A 16782-nucleotide genomic window follows, 5' to 3' on the forward strand; every position below is an offset into this window, starting at 1 on the left:
AGAAATTTGGAACCTTGATAAAATAGTTCAAAATTCGACTAAATAACCCAAGACCACCTTCAGTTACACACCTGTGACATAGTTAGGCTGCTAGTCAGTTTACTACAGTACTCTTTAAACGAAACTAATGAAATTCAATAAGTGTATGAGTAACTCTAGGTGTCAAACTGATTCCCTCAAAACCTGGACAAGTAATGTATTCAAAACAGCATCTTTCTGGTCAAGTAAAATCCGGATTCAAGAGATGCTTTTAATTCGGTTTTTGCTCGTCATATAGAGTAACACCATCATCATTAGTCAACAATACCAAGATTGGTTTGACACAGCTCTCCATTCCTCTCTCCTATCCGCTAACAATTTCATAGCAACGTATTTCTTCTCTTTTACAGTCTTTATAACCTGTCCTATGTAACTCATTTGACGCCGTCCCTTGCCCTTCTCCCCTTCCCCTTATCCTTCAACGATTGTCTTCATCAGGCCATCATGCCTCAAAATGTGACCAACTAAGTTGTCCTGTCTTCTGCTTAAGGTTTTTTATACCTTTTATATCGAGAAAAATAGATTCAGTCGCCAGACTATGAGTAAGTCTAAAGTTGGTACACCATGAGGAACAGGCATTTAGAATCCGTAGCAGTAATTTCAATGAAAATCATGCTACATTGACGAAATTAAAATTTATGCGGTAGTTGCAGCAGCTATGCAATTTATTGATACTTGACATGCCCGACTGTGTTGACCGTTAGCTGATACGTAGCGGTCAAAATGCGTGAACATGGATTACACTTGCGGCGTAGTGCGATCCTGTTCCAACGTAAACATGGACACCAACCGCAACCGCCGCGCCATCCAGTTAATTCAACTGAATAAATCATTCATTTTTACCAATTCGAGATGAACTTTTTCCCTAATTACCCTCCGCTTCATTGCAGTGCTGTATCGTCACCCTCTTAATCGATTTTTCACTCTGAAATGATTTTCCATTAATCAGAATTCAGCCTCAAAACGTTTTAATTCCACTGAGGCAGTGGATAATTGACGTAGCTCTCACCACCGCATTAATTATCACCCAATGCAAAATAAGGAAAAAATATTTAAACCATTTGCAGTGATGGCATACAAAACGGAAGAGAAGGAAAGGGCAATCAATTAGGCTGAAAATTGGGTCGCAGGAATATTCGAGTGAAAAGCTAAAAATCGCTCAACTAATGGCGTCATAGAACAAAGATCCAAATTATAAGGTTTTGATGCATTCGATAAAGAGCGGAAGAATGGAGGAAATAATTAATATTATATATAAATATTTAGCCATAATGATGTGATCTATACACCGAACAGCGACAATAGAAAATGCTTAAACACATACTTTTGATTAAAAATACCCGAGATCAATGATTAAAATATGAGGTCAGATAAGTTCTATGATATCAATGAATACGATAAACTAAATTTTATCCCCGGACGAATGATAAATTTTAAATTCAGTCAACAAAAAAAATCAGTTAAAACCCAATAATTTCGTCTCAAAAGAGCCGCATAACCAGTGCGACGTAACTATGATATTATTTTAAATTTTTTGGGTCGTTTTATGAAATCAAGGGATAAATTTCGCACATAGAACCATATTTAAAAACATTAATACCTGTTAATCAACCATATTTCAATGATATTTGAGTGAATGAAAGTCATAATTATGTATAACAATATAGAGTTGAGGCAATTTCATGAAAATTAGTAAATGTTTGACGAAAAAACTTCCTTACTTATGTACTAAAATATCTTAGCAGGAGAACCTGGTCTACGAAGCAATTATATACAGAAAACATAAGGACTTTATAAGCAATGCTTAATCAAATTATGGTCAAATTAAGTTAATAAACGCATTATCAAGCGCTACACTAAGCAGCTAAACCAATGAATCGGTGCTTCAACCGGAAGGCTGGCTAGGACAGATGAAGGTAGGCCTCACTCCGGACTAAAAGTGGATTTCGCAAATTCGATTCTCCGCCTGTTTCTTTCTCTGGACAATATCACAATTGGCATTCTTTTCGGAGTGCCCGAAGGCTTCGTCCAAGATTTTAACACGAAACCCTTCTGTTAATAGCAAAATGCTTTAACCACGTTGTACATAATGATATCAAAATAAAAAATATTCAACCGGCAACGATTTTTACATCGATATAAAATCTAGAAACAAAATTTCTATAGCATATTGTTCTCCAGCTCCAGATGACCAAAAGACCTTCCAATCATCAATATCTATTGATGTGCATTTAAACACCACACCGCCGAATTTCAACCAACAATCTCAGTAAGGATAAAAAGAGGTATTGATAAATATAATAAGAATGAACAACCAAACAGTATCCAGCATGTGAATCAAGTCTGAAATTTTTATATAAGCCCACCGCGTAACATAATCTATTTATATTCATAATTGTATGGAATATATGTGATGAAGATATCCCTTTCGCATTCTTCGGTCATAAAACTAAAGAGAAACAAAAATAGAAGTTAATATCGAAAATAATGGTTCACGAGAAAAGAGAAATATCTTTATCACCGCCATCAAAAGAAAAGGAAGACGAGAATTCATAACAGAATATTCAACTGAAATATCAAACGGAAGAAAACCTTAGCAAGGGGGAGAGGAACGCTCTTACTAATATATCATTATTTCGTTTCACACTGGAGGCCGAATAACATTCTGGTTCTGATTCTCCTTTGCTGCTTACTCGAGTTTATTTTTCTCGAGTCCAGAATTCTTAACATCTATCTGTAATACATTGGTTCTAAATAATATCTTAATTTTTAATCCGTAGAGATAGATGTAAAATAAAGCTCATCTGACGATTTTAATCTGTTATTACTCATCCAAAACCCAAAAGCAAACTATGACACAAGTAGTGGAAGATTATTCAGAAGGTATGTAAATGGGAAATGATAGATACCTCTTTAATGAGCAGGAAGAAAGAAATTCCCGCTGATTATGAATTTCTGAGAAAATGCAACTGCCCCAAAGATAAGACCAAAACTAGGACACTTTTAATTAAAATACCTAGAGTCCATTTTTCTAATACTTCAGGGTTCTCGAAAGAGAAATGAGATGTCATTTTATTTTTCGAGCGAGGAATTTTTTTTTAGGAAGTTTACCATTTATTAATAAATATTACCCTAATATTTCGAAGCTAATGCAGGACGGAGACAGATGGCGATAACCTGTTAGCAAAGCCAAAAACATTTTGATGTTTTAGAGGCCACTTAGTTAAGGCAATAATATTAAGAAGCTTTAATTTATGGCGCTTTCAATCATGAAAAACGAAAGTTTACTTTTATCCAAATAAGAGTAAGAACAGTAGAGCAACTCAAAATGTTTTTAACGCAATTCATTCACCTCAAATTGAACCAGGTGGAGGCAATGATGGGTATTCGAGTTTCAATATGTCATGGCACCAGCTTAGGTGAACTAATCGTCGTTTCACTCCGAAATCGTGCCATTGAAATATCGGTACCAATCAGCAATTTCACCCCCTTGCGAGTGAGATAAAGATATTTCTCTTTTCTCGCGACCCTGAGGAAATTGTACCATCAGTATTCTTAGGGAAAACTTACGAATTTTCCTTGATGATATTTTTCACCCTAGACTCAAACTAACGACAGATTTATTTTATCTGCCGTCAGGTTTTTTACCATCACCAACAAAGTACCATTGTGTTATGCAAATAGGGGGGCGCAACTTTCGTGACGCGAGAGTAGGGAAATTTAGGGTCGCTATCCCTGCTATCTTTTCCTACACCCTATTCCCTTTAGGTGGTGATAAAGTCTCTTGCAGTGAGGTATCTCATTCGATTCCGTAGGAAAAGTAGAAATAAAAGCAAAGATTCTGTAATTAAATGGACTTCAGTATTGGAGGAAAAAACTTTCACAGCCTCGAGAGAAAAGCGGCTACCTACTTTCTTTCGCTGCCGAGATATATGCGATGGTTTCTCCTAAACTAATTTTCCTCCAAACAAATTCATTTTAACCCGTTAACGCCTAGCGGTACCATATGGTACCAGCCGGTAGCGTAATGCTAAACGTAACTTTTTTGTCACTTATTGTAATTTATTTGGGTTTTTGGGAGCTTAATCATAATAAGAATGTTTTTCTTTACATTTTCCCGAAAAGTTTGCTTTTTTAAAGCTGAAATTAACGTATTTAGAGCCGTTTGAAAATTAAGAATTTTCAGCTACGCGAAAAAAATGGAATTTTCAGTGCAAGCATTTCGATTTTCTTTACTTGTGTCTTATGTACTCATAATACGAAGATGTTTTTATGTAATTATGATTGTTATAATATGTACATTTCATATAAAGTATTGTTTTTGTATGTGAGCTTAATATTTGGGATGTTATGATGCAAAACATTTTGGTGGTACCATATGGTACCGCTAGGCGCTTGCACTACCATGTTTTGGCGGAAAGCGTAAATACGAATATTTCTGTTGTTTTTGTTTTCTAACAGTTATTTATTTTACAATTATTTATTTTTCATCATTTATATTAAACATTTTGCGTTATTTAAACTCCTGTGGGAGTGGGAGGTATAATTGCATATCTGAATGCTATTTAGAAAAAAATGAATAGGAAGAGTATCCGTGAACTCAATTAGGAAGGGGGTATGATGGGGAATAAGCGGGCTTGCTAAGGGGAAAATTCAATGACGGCTGGCGGCACGAGAAGACCACGCGACAGGTATCACTTCGACAAAAGCAGCCTAATCCTAATTTTTGTCTAACGTATCTCAATCACACTCCGATACTTTTCACACTTTCATGTGCTAGTAAAACCGAAATAACTTACACATAATGCTTATAATATAGCATGTGCTGCTGCAAAGAGAGGATGAATACTTTCCTTCTGACTGAGGAGAATGAAATAACGAGTGGACGCCAATTTTGCTCGACTTTGAAGTTGTTGTTCGAAAAGGTGGACAATCAGCTGAGTTTATCTCAAGAAATGTCTAAGAATTTACAAAAGTGTATTGAAACTGTACCGAGCCGTAAAGCACCCAAAAGGTATAGAAATAGGCAGGAAGGACGCGTTTTTGATGATGAAGAGATCTTAAAGCACGAAAGGATTTCTCGTAATCCTGATTACCAACTCACTGTTTCATGAAGCATCCCCAACTAGAATATTTGAACTGTTCTTTGACGAAAATGTCCTTACACACTAAGTGTTAGAGTCGAATAGGTGTGTACAATTCTGCAACTGTTATGACCCAAATATAACACATGGGGTACTGAAAATATTTGTTGCAATTATTTTTATAAGTTGGCATAAAACGACTCCCAGTAAAAGGCACTATTGTGAGGCAGCACTAAACTCCAGAAATAATTTTGTTTATTACACAATGAGACGTAATAGATTTCTACAACTTCGTAGGTTTATTCATTGCGGTGATTACACCGCTGTGGATAAGTCAGATAAGATGTGGAAAATGCGCCCTTTTATGGGCATGGCAAACAAAAGATTCGGCGGATATTTCAGAGAAAAGCCGTCATTGAGTTTGAATGAGTCAATAATGTTCTCTTTTGGAAGATATAGCTGTCAGCAATTCATGCGGGGGAGGCTAATTAGGTTTGGCTAGAAAGTATGGGGCATCAATAGATCAGATAGTTAGTTCGTAAAACTCAGGAATGTGAAAGCCTCCGAAAAAGGAATTGGGAAAGATAGTGTGAGGGCAAAAAAATAACAGAGGGGGACAAAATGGTCGTGGCTCATTTTTACTTGGATTCTAGATGCAATGACACACAACGCATGGATGCTGATGCGGAAATCCTGAAAAAGCATAACTCAGCTTGAGTTCCGATGGCCAGTAGTATAATCACAGGTGGATACAAGGATCCCCTAAAATATCAAGGACGTGCTCAATTTACCAAAGTGCGACTGGAATGGGCTACTTGGCTAAGGAAATAGATTTATAATTGATTCATGTTTCAAAGATCGCATTCAACTGACAGCGGCCTATCCTCTTTCCAATGCCCCTGATAGGTTCGACAGGCACAACCAACAAATAAACTCCAAGCCCAAGCGGGGATGGTGTGATACTGAAAACTGAACCAGTAGAATAAGAACAGAATGCTTGAAACGCAATGCAGTGACTGCTTTGTTCATTTCCATGTGCGGCAACGACTGAGTGAAACACTAAAATCATGTTATTCTTGATTTCTACGTCAATTATACGTAACTTCTATTTTATATACAATAATATTTAATAATTAATTGAATATTATCGATATTTGAGCGTAATTTTGGATGAAAATGAATGTGTTTTGCAGAAAATAATAATTATTTAACGTTTTTGGCTTAAAAATGTGATTTCCGAAAAGTTTTTCAAATTTCGATTTTTTGACCCCTTAAACGCCTAGCGGTACCATATGGTACCAGGCTGTATCTCGGTAACTATTAGAGATAAAAGAATAAACTTTGCACTGAATGACTCAGAATTTCACCCGTATTAAAACATGTGATTACCACAAAAATCGCAGAAAATTTTTATTTCAGGCGTTACCGGGTTAACTGTTAGCCGCCAGGATAGTTAGAGTATCATAATCTCGCCAGACTTTTACGTTCATCCAACAGGTTTCGCAGAAACTAAAGGCCAACTTTCTTCCACCCCGTGCTTTGAGTAATATACGTAAAAGGGAATCAGAATAATTTCTAATTAAATAATTTTATTCCATGTTAAATTTGAATTTTTATGTCCACGTGACGTTGCTATGCTATATTGTTAACATAATTTTTATGTATTTATTTATTTGCACACATCCGAAAAAGCAACGTCTGGGCCTTTCACATTGGGGTTTTTAGCTGATTAAAAAAGGGCTACCACACAAATCCACGCCATTGGGATAGTTACCCAGTCAGCGGCAAACAAATTTACAAATTTAAAAATTAATAATTCCAATAACTTCATAGAAACTAATTCAAATGTACCAACTTGTAAAAGGAAATTTCTGGTTACTTCACATGATATATATAAGTATTTTAGTCAATAGTGAGGTACTTGTTTGATTACAAATTTCTAATGCATGAAATTGTTTTCCGAATCCTTTCATATTCGCACTATGCAGGGAAGTTCCATCGAAGTTCATGGAGCCAAAACCCGCCTTATCTTTCTCAACATTATAATCACCCGACGACCTATAAATAATGCAAATATTATCCTGCCGCGAGGCACCCTCACCAAAAGCTAATAAGAGGAGGGAAAAAAACAGCAAGAAAGGAACGTACGAAATTTTGGGCAAAAACTTTCATCCCTGCCTCTAACTAATGCATGAAAGAGCTCCATCCTAGATTCTTTTTATCTTTTTAAGCTTTATAATAATAACGTTAATCTGCCGATGGATTTCGTGTAGTTCACTTTCTCCCAACATACTACACCGTCCCGCGAGACAAAGGTTCAACTTTCTTCCGCCGCGAGTGCGGGGTAATACAAGGGTTCTCATCCCGCCGTGCGTCTGTCTTTTCCTCAGCCCCGTAATTACCCGACCGTCGTCTTTTTAATGGTGCAAATGGCGCACCCGCTTCGAGGCACCTTCCAAACAATAACCAACTAACACCAAAGTATTAATGGAACATGCGGTGGCGAGGGAAGAGGAAGGGAGGGATAGTGTGGTTGGGGAGTTGGCCGCGGGGATGCGCTGCTCTCTTCCATAAATTAAATCCCGCCTCTCCTCTCTTCGGCCGAATTCTCGCTCAAGAAGCGCGGCTCTCACGTTGAGCGGCACACAAGAGGGTGCGGCCGCGTCGGCACCACACGTGCAAACGCCCACCTGCATCCAACTCGAATAAATTAGCACAGGAGAGAAAGAGAGAGGACGAGAAGGTAAGGTACGGAGATAATTTTTTTTGTTTGCACAAACGCCCTAAAAAGCTATATTTTTTTATTTGATCATAAAACATAGGTTATTAAGTAGAATATTATGGATTACGTGTTTTAAAAATTCAGTTAAAAATCAATCAACGATTTACAATCAATCAACAACAATCGGTCAACAACAAAATTGAGTCAACAATCCGAATATTGTGAGAACGTAGCTATACACTCTACTATCCAATCAACTCACCTTCCCATTTTGACCAATTTCTTTCCTTTAACATACTTCATAGCATGTCTTATCTAACTCATACTGAGCCTATCTTTGCCTTCCTCCCTATGAATATGTTGGAGTGGATCAGCAGAAATGCAAATAAGGCCTAGAATCAGTTCCATAAGATAGCAGTTTAACGTCAGACGTTTGCTTTGTTCCCAATCCTCTTATATTCTTGAAGGCACAGTTTCTTTCTGCCTCACTACTTTCCCTTTTTCCTCTCTCCTCATCAATCTCCCCTCTCCTCTCCTCAACAACTCTGTTGCAACATCAACATCAATAATTAAATATCAAACCTAACAGCTCTTTATTAAGGATATTAAAGAGAATAAATACGTTAATGTAAAAACACAGCAGATCAACATGTTACCGAGTAGATTCAAGCAAAAAACACTAGTTGAGCTTAGTGAAAAAGTATTTTTTCATCACTTTAATTTTATTTTCATGAGGATTTTAGGCATCGCACGATGGAATCCGTTCATCTACAGATGTCTAAAGATGACTCAAGCGGATGAACCGTGCTAAAGGCACTGATAGAGTAAGATTACCTACTAATAATTCCAGTATAGCAAAATAAACCACCAGAAAATAAAAAAATAAACGCAGGAACAGACTTAGCCAGAAATGTTCAGTATAGTTACAACATAAAATTCATAGCGTTACCGAGAATTAAACATATATATCAGTATTTTAATAATTTAATAATATTAAATTTCCATTTTTCCCCGGCAAGATATGAGGCAAATAAAAAAACTTTACCCGACCAATTGAGATATTCTACAGTGAACTACATACCTTCGACGCAGATCACTAATTTAAAAGAAAAAAAAATATACGCACAATTACCTACGAAAAAGGTACTATAATGAATGTTGATTATTCTTGGAATCAAAAATATATAAATCTCAGAAAAGAACCTATTTTGAACACTCATAGTGAGCGAATATTACATTCAATACTACCAGACTTCTGACTCAGATGTGATGACGCAAACACAAACTACAATAAAATGTACAGTCATGGAGAGGAAATCTTTTCACCTTTACCATTAAATATTTACAACGCCCAAAATGCACACTAGCATTGACTGCATTTAAATTATATTTATGATGAATTAATACAAATAAATTCCTCGTTTCAGCCTAAACCTTTCCATCGGGGAGAAAATAAGCTGACCCACAAATAAAAAAAAAACACAAGGCATTTCATCCACGCCCGCTGAAAGAATAGCCCAGGGTACGACCCAGCCATCTTGACGGATTGATGAAAAATCCGACAATGCGCGGGATGGGTAGGGAGTGGGCTAATTTCCGGCGTATTTAGTGTCCGCGGCAGGGTAGGTATTCGGCGCTATTAGGTCGGCAAACCGAAGGGATAGAGAGGGAGAAAAGGAGGCAAGAGCGCGAAGCAAAGCAGCAACAACCACGCGAGTGGGTTCGATGAACCCCCGCGAAGGCACGGGGAAAAATATCCACCCCTCTAATGCCCCACTTGTCGCCTACGCCATTCCCTGGGAGGAAGGAAAAAAATGAAGAACGAACGCACACACACACACACAACGAGAAAAGATTGAATCTCAGCATCCACCACGATTTTGTTTTTCTTTTTATTTTTATATTTTTAAAGAGATCGTAAAAAGTAAGTGAGGATCTCCACATATTCATCATCATCATCATTCTTTTTTTCCACAAGTCGGTTCTTGGAGAGCGCGAAGGGGCTAATAATCTACGTCCCACTCGGGTTGCGAGCTGGCTAATGCCGAGGCGAACGCGATATGCTCCGGTTGCACTGTTACAGCGATGAAATCGAAAACGGCAGGCCAAATCCGCAAATTTTTTTTTGTCGATGCAAAATTTGACATTTCACACACATTTCATCGGGTAGTTATAAAAAAATGATAAAATATATTCCAAAGCCATAATTTGCAATCATTAATAATTTAATGCGCTAAAATTGCCAAATTTTAGGGCATTCGCCAAATTAATAAAATTAAAATTTATTACAAAATCATTAAATTAAGCGTAATGCTAAATCCTTTGAAAGAGGCAAATAATAATAGAAAAAAAGCAATGCAAAAAGAGCTTCCCCCTTTAAGTCCATTACAGGACTATACCATAATATTTTATGACATTACGTGAAAAACCAGCGTCTTATGTGCATTCGCTTATAATTTGGCTAAATTTGGGAATATGAAAATCGTAATATTCCAAAAGAAATCCTATCCCAAAATTATTTGGCCCACCTCGCAGCTTCAGAGATATTTGAAAATGATTATAGATATACATCCTATATTCAAATAAAAATGCCACCAGGGAAAGGACGCAAACGATGATCGCTATCTTAGCTCATCCTAAAGATTATTAGGAAGAAGCTTACAAAGAAATCATACGCAAAAACGAATAATTTTCGATAGGCATCGTAAAGCGGTGCAGTGCATGTTCTGTAAAGGCAGCGAATTGATGAAGCTTTAAGGTCCATGGTCAGTTCGACAACACAACTTCCTACACAGACTTCACTCGTACATCTAATTTTTACGCAATTATTAGCGCTAAATCCATAGGTTATATTGAAAAAATAAAGTTAAAATAGAGCTTACATCCACGGCATCTAAGAAAACATGATATTAAATATGAATTAGATATTATTTTTTAAAAAGTAAATTTATTTCATTTTGTCCGGCTTTTCCTTTCAATTTAGGCTTCCCTCTATGCGACGCTACTTCAATGCAAAAGTTGATCAATTTCGTTTTGTTGTTTGCTGTGATAGAGTTTTAAAATTTAAAATACAAGCATTTTTCCGTTAAACCATCAAATGCCTACTTCTTTACCTATTCGCCACGAAAAATCAAGTCTTCAACTTTTTTGCAGATAAGTTGATAACGTTACAAACTCATCTAGTGTGGTAGCACATCCTGCTACCTACCGGTCACGTTCATAGGCCTCTTGGGGTTCGTTTTTGTTTACACTTCCCAGCCCATTACTTCTCTCTATGAAATGATCTTCCTTATCGAGTAAATGAACTAAAACTCAAGTAACGTCAACAACTCACGAAAACAAGGGCGGTAACTTTAGCGTTTTTAAATGTTGAACGAATGAGAGAATGGCTGCATTAGAAAGATTATTATTTCGCCACAACTCATCTTTCCCATCCATGAACCGAATCCATTCACTGAATTGCTATGTACGGCGGGAATGAACGCAAATACTAGCGCAAAAGTCATAGGTTATATTGAAAAAATATTGTTAAATTAGTGCTTAACAGCCCACAATACCTAAGACACGTGCGATTGAATATGAATTGGAAATAATTAAAGAAAGAAAACTTATAGCTCTGTTTTAATGTTATTATTTTTATTATTTACTTAATTATTAATACGATACACACGATTATTTACTGTTATTTGCAATTTCATTTGTGGCTTTGGGCGATGCAAAGGCTGTTACGGATATTGTACACATGGAGGCAAAAGAAAGAGAGAGGGATAGTGAGGACGTTGCTCGGGAAGCGAACGACTCAATACTCGTCCTTCCCCTCGGCTCGAGGGTGTATCACTCCAGGGAAAACTCTCTTTCACACACACCTCCCTGAGGTTTGAGGGAACTGGCGAGAGGATATGGGCCACAGGGCGCGTCTGTGTGCAGAGAAAGGCAAGCTAGGCGGGGAGGAGAGGGAGACAAGACGCTTGGTGGAACTAAAGGTGCGGTGGAGGGCAGAACAGAAAAGGGTAGTTACGAGAGCGAAAGGGCACGAATACGGGTGGAGTAATAAGGATGGACTTTAAGGGCACGGTATCACCGCGGCGACAGAGCGGGATAAAATCTCGAGGAGAGGACAGAAAATGGAGAAGGGCATGGTACATTATTAAGATCGCGGAAATGAGGAATCGAAAATATGGACGCTGAAAAAATTATGCTAAATGAGAGTTTATCAGCCCACAATACCTAAGAAACATAATATTGAATTCCATTGAAGTAAGCAAATTTAATGCTTTTTTTCCAGACTTTTCTCTTTTGGCCCACTGTGCTACGCTACTCTACGCGTTTATCAATTTTGTTTCATTGCTGACTCTGATATAGCTTGAAACAAAGTGAACTGAAAGTAAACAGACCACTATTTTTCGATCAATCCAGCCAATGCATCCGATGCCAGAATCAAGCATATGAAAACGAAGATCAATAAATGACAATTGTTGGAACGACTGGGGACGAAAAGAGGACCAATAAGTCGGGACATTAAGGGTTGATTATCACCTAGGCAACAATGGGGGCGGGGAAACCTCGAGTAGGGGCAAAAAATCAAGCATAGAAAAAGTACCCAGCCCAAAAAACGGCGCGATAATTCCTGGATTCTCCCGAACCGCTCCTGGTCCGAATCCCGGTGAAGGCAAATTATTTGCACTCGATGGAATTTTCAGACTGTAAGTGAACTTAAGGGGAAAGGTACGCTGCCAACGATTCGGCGGTTATTTCCTTGGATAACAAAAAATGACAGTAATGGAAGCGAAAGGGCAGGAATAGGCAGATCAATAAGGCTGGACATATAGTGTGTGTATACTCAAGGCAACGTACCTGGGAAATATCTCCAGGAGAGGAGAGAAATGAGAGAAGAGAGTATTAAAATATAATGATCGCGTAATGTAATGTAAAGAATCAAATATAGAAGAGGGTTGATCAAAAAATGGTAGTAATAGAAACGAAAGAGCACGAAATGACGGGATAATAAGACAGCCTATATAGGAGGTATCCTCGAAGAGAAAGAAGGAGGAAAGAATCTCAAGGAACAGGCAGAAATAGGATACGATCAGAGTAAAATTTAATATCACAGAAATGCGGAAGAGAAAATAATCGTATAAAGAAAAGGATACATCAATAAAGGGTAGAAATAGGAAGGAAAAGGTACGAAGAAACGGGGTAATAAGGCATAATGGGAAGTTATCACCGAAGCAACGGAAAAAGGTTAAATTCTCGTGGAGATGACAGAAATAGGATATGGGCATGGTAAAATATTAAGGTCGCTGAAATGAGGAAGTGAAAAGAATCAAGGATAGAAAAGAGTAGATCGAAAAAATGATAGTTGAACGATAGATAGATGAACGAGAAGGAATATAGAGGCGGAGTAATAACACGGGACATAAAGAGTTGGGTATCACCAAGGCAACAGAAAGGAGGGAAACCTGAAGTAGAGGACAGAAATAGGAGACGAACATGATTAAATATTAAAACCACTGGAATTAGGAAGTGAAAAGAATCAAGCATGGAAAAGGGTAGATCAAAAAATGATATCAATATAGTAGGAACGAGAGGGAACGAAGAGACGGAGAAATAAATCGCGACACTAAGAGTTAGGTATCACCAAGGCAACAGAGTGGAGGAAACCTAAAGTAGAGGACAGAAATAGGAGACGAGCATAGTAAAATATTAAGATTGCGGAATCATGGGAGTGAAAAGGATCCAAAAAAAAAAAGGAATAAAGGTACACACATAAAAGTTAAGTCGAGAGAAAATTTAAGATTTTTATTTTCTAAAGGAACGAAAATTAAGCGAGTGAATGACGAGAGAAAACCTCGGGGAAGAACTTCCCTTTAAAATATGCCGAGGCGGAAACTTCAGAATTAATTCAAACTGCGGCAGGATGTGACTCGGGATGAGAAGGTTGCCATGGAAAGAGGACCAAGTTTTAATGAAAGACTTTCGAAAGTATGTTCGTCAATGTCCCATCCATTTTTATGGCTATTTTTTTTCAAATAAAGTGAGCATAAGTAATTAAAATCTGCTCACAAATAGCAGACACATAACTGCGGAGCGTGGCTAGCGTAGCGTGGAGCTTAGTGGGAGGAGGGCTTGGTAGCTAATCAAATAGTTCCACGTTCAGTTCCCGGTTGAACCCTTCAGACATTATCTAAATGAAAACCCTTTAAGTACGAATCGGCCCAGGCAAAGGAACTAGCACCCCCTCTCCGAGTGTATGGTTTTCACGCGCCTGTAATTTCTCCTGGTAAGATATCTATCCTTACCCATTTGATATGACTCCGTTTGGTTCAAACATTAGAGATAAATTTTCAAATAATATTCCTACGCTTCGAAATTGAAATCCAAAGCCAAACTATTCTATATGGGATATTGTCCTTTATAACGTACAGCTACTAATAACATAGTACATACTGATAAGAGGCAGCATGAGAGCTGGTGGTTCATTTAATAGCGCCATTTTTCCATGCATCAACTGTTTGAACGACTTTACTCTCCAAATTCTCCACAAAATCTTACAGTTACACCGAAAAAATTACATAATCCCTTTTGCTAGCTATAAAATTTCATCGCAGGAGGCACATACACAGTCCTACCATTCACTTAAAATAAACAGCACACGTGTGGCGTCACCAAAGCATATCAAAAATACAAATACTGTAAAAGGCAAATATTCAATGAAAACATGTATCAATAGTAACGTCTAACTACAAGCTCATATTTATGTTGCTAAGTTTAATGCCTAGGTGGGACTGCTTTTTAAGACGTGCTGCCAAGGTTTTGTTAAGATTGGGAGAAGTGACAGAAAATATACGGAAAGCTACGCACAAAGGAAAGTAATTTTGGCGTACTAATTCAAACAAAGATATTTCGTTGAAAGACGTTTACAAATATAGCACATTGCAAAAGACATAAGTATCATTAAAAACGAATTTAAAACATGAGTGTCAAACCAAAAATGTTAGGAGAGAGAAAATGCCACACTTTGAAAACTTGGCGAAAGAAAGAAAATGGTGGCAAACTCTATATAGATACAAAAGAAGAAGGAAGAGATAAAAGAACAGCGGGAACAATGCACCCGGAATGGCGAAAATGAGGAAGTGAGTGACAGGATTCAGGGCAGAGATGAGGAAAGAATGAGGTTTGCGTGCTGAACACACTGAAATTCGTGGGAAGAAAGAAAGAACATCTGAAATTTTTTTATTCAGACCACGAAAAAAATTCAACAGTTTTCAATTTTGTCAAGGGGACTGCATTGAGAAGGCCCCTTGCTTTTCTTTCGCCGGGGTTTTCTGTAGCCACTTCGTTCGCATTTTAATCGGCTTTCAAAAATGCCCGCGGCGAGGTGATGAATGAAATGCGATCCGTTTGTTTCCTATATTTTGCATTTCATTGTTCGTAATTACGAAGAGAGAATATAAAAGTTACGAATTTTATAGATAAAAATTAATTAGATAAAAATTAAATAGATAAAAATTTCGCTTAAAACCACTAATTATACCTTTTTTTTACCATGAAAAACGGATCACTTTTTCCGTTAGCGACGCGAGTGGCGACTTATGTAAACCCATTTAAATGCGCGGTGGGTGACAACACATTTAGAGGCCGACTTGAAGATCCTCTTTGGACCGTATGTAAATACTCGTGTTCAACACCTTCATTTCGTTCGAAGAGACCATTTATTTTAGCATAAATGAGCTACCACGCGACTGCAGATATTGTTTATTTAACTGATTTTGGATTTGAACCCGAATATCCCGCTGGACTCTAAGAAAACGTCTTGGTGGTTTAGTTAACCAGACCGTCAATCGGAAGATCCGGGGTTAAAATCTCGACAAAGCCAAAATATTTTACTACATCCTAGGCGTGTATATAATTGCACTCGTGCGCGTGGCTGCGAAAAAAGTTACTTGTTTCATGCACAGCTTCATTTTTGGTCATTTCTACTTGATTCAAGTAATAAATTTCGCACGCAGTATTTTAGTTAAAAGCATTACCACCTGAATCGATGAAATGTGACAATTTGAAAGTCATTAGAAATATGAAACAAAGAGCAGCTGATACGACTGCAAGTGAATTTGAAAAAAAAAATTGAAGAAAACTCTTCACCGCTGCAGTGCCCAAATATGCTTGCAAGACAACCTGACAAAGGGAATAAAAATATTCAAGGAACGCATTGACAAGTTGGTGGGAAAAATGAAACGGCGGCAAAACTCAATAAATACAAAAGTAGAAGGTTTGGATAATAGAACAACGTATAACAATGCACCGGGAAAGGCGAGAATGAGGGAGTGAGTGGCAAGAGTCAGTGCAAATAACAAAGGAAGGAATGAGATTTGCAAGCTGAACACACTGAAAACTCGTGGAAAGAAAATAGGAGATGGAAAAGGGTGTAACAAAAAAGACAAATGAGCCAGAAGAGAAAAAAAGAGGTAGTGTGGGAGAGGGATGGAAGAAGATGAATGGAAGAGCAGAGGAAGAAGAGAGAAAGGTAACGACGAAAAAAAACGTGGAAGTGGGTCGCGAGGGATGAAATAGGGGTTCGAGGAGACATGAGAGTTTTGGGGAAAAGGGTAAAGAGAATAGGGGGCGTTAGAGGAGAAATAAATAATTACGGGCCTGGGATGACGTGGATTTCGGGAAAGGGAACTCATGAGTTTTGGAGATTGGAAATGGGGTCCCAAGAAAGAAAGAAGGAAAGTACCTAATTTATTGCAGTAGGAATAACATAACCCCTCAAAGCTAAAACCTAATACCGATCAAATTATCAGGGGAAAAAATATGCATAATAACATGTTATGCCGGTTTCGGTGCCAGCTTAACATGTTATTATGTTAGGCGGGGTAGACTTCTCGCCTCCCAAGCCGAAGGTCGCGGGTTAGAGTTGCGGGCGAGCTTGTAAAG

At 37.8% G+C, this 16782-nt stretch overlaps 1 protein-coding gene across 2 annotated transcripts in view; it reads right to left on the minus strand.

The window, feature by feature from the left end:
• The window catches only part of LOC124153635 (gamma-2-syntrophin), a 479721-nt gene that overhangs the window by 303254 nt on the left and 159685 nt on the right, over nucleotides 1-16782 (minus strand). The gene's annotated exons all lie outside the window — the stretch shown is intronic.

The sequence above is a fragment of the Ischnura elegans genome, chromosome 2 (assembly GCF_921293095.1).
Source record: "Ischnura elegans chromosome 2, ioIscEleg1.1, whole genome shotgun sequence".
Taxonomy (NCBI): domain Eukaryota; kingdom Metazoa; phylum Arthropoda; class Insecta; order Odonata; family Coenagrionidae; genus Ischnura; species Ischnura elegans.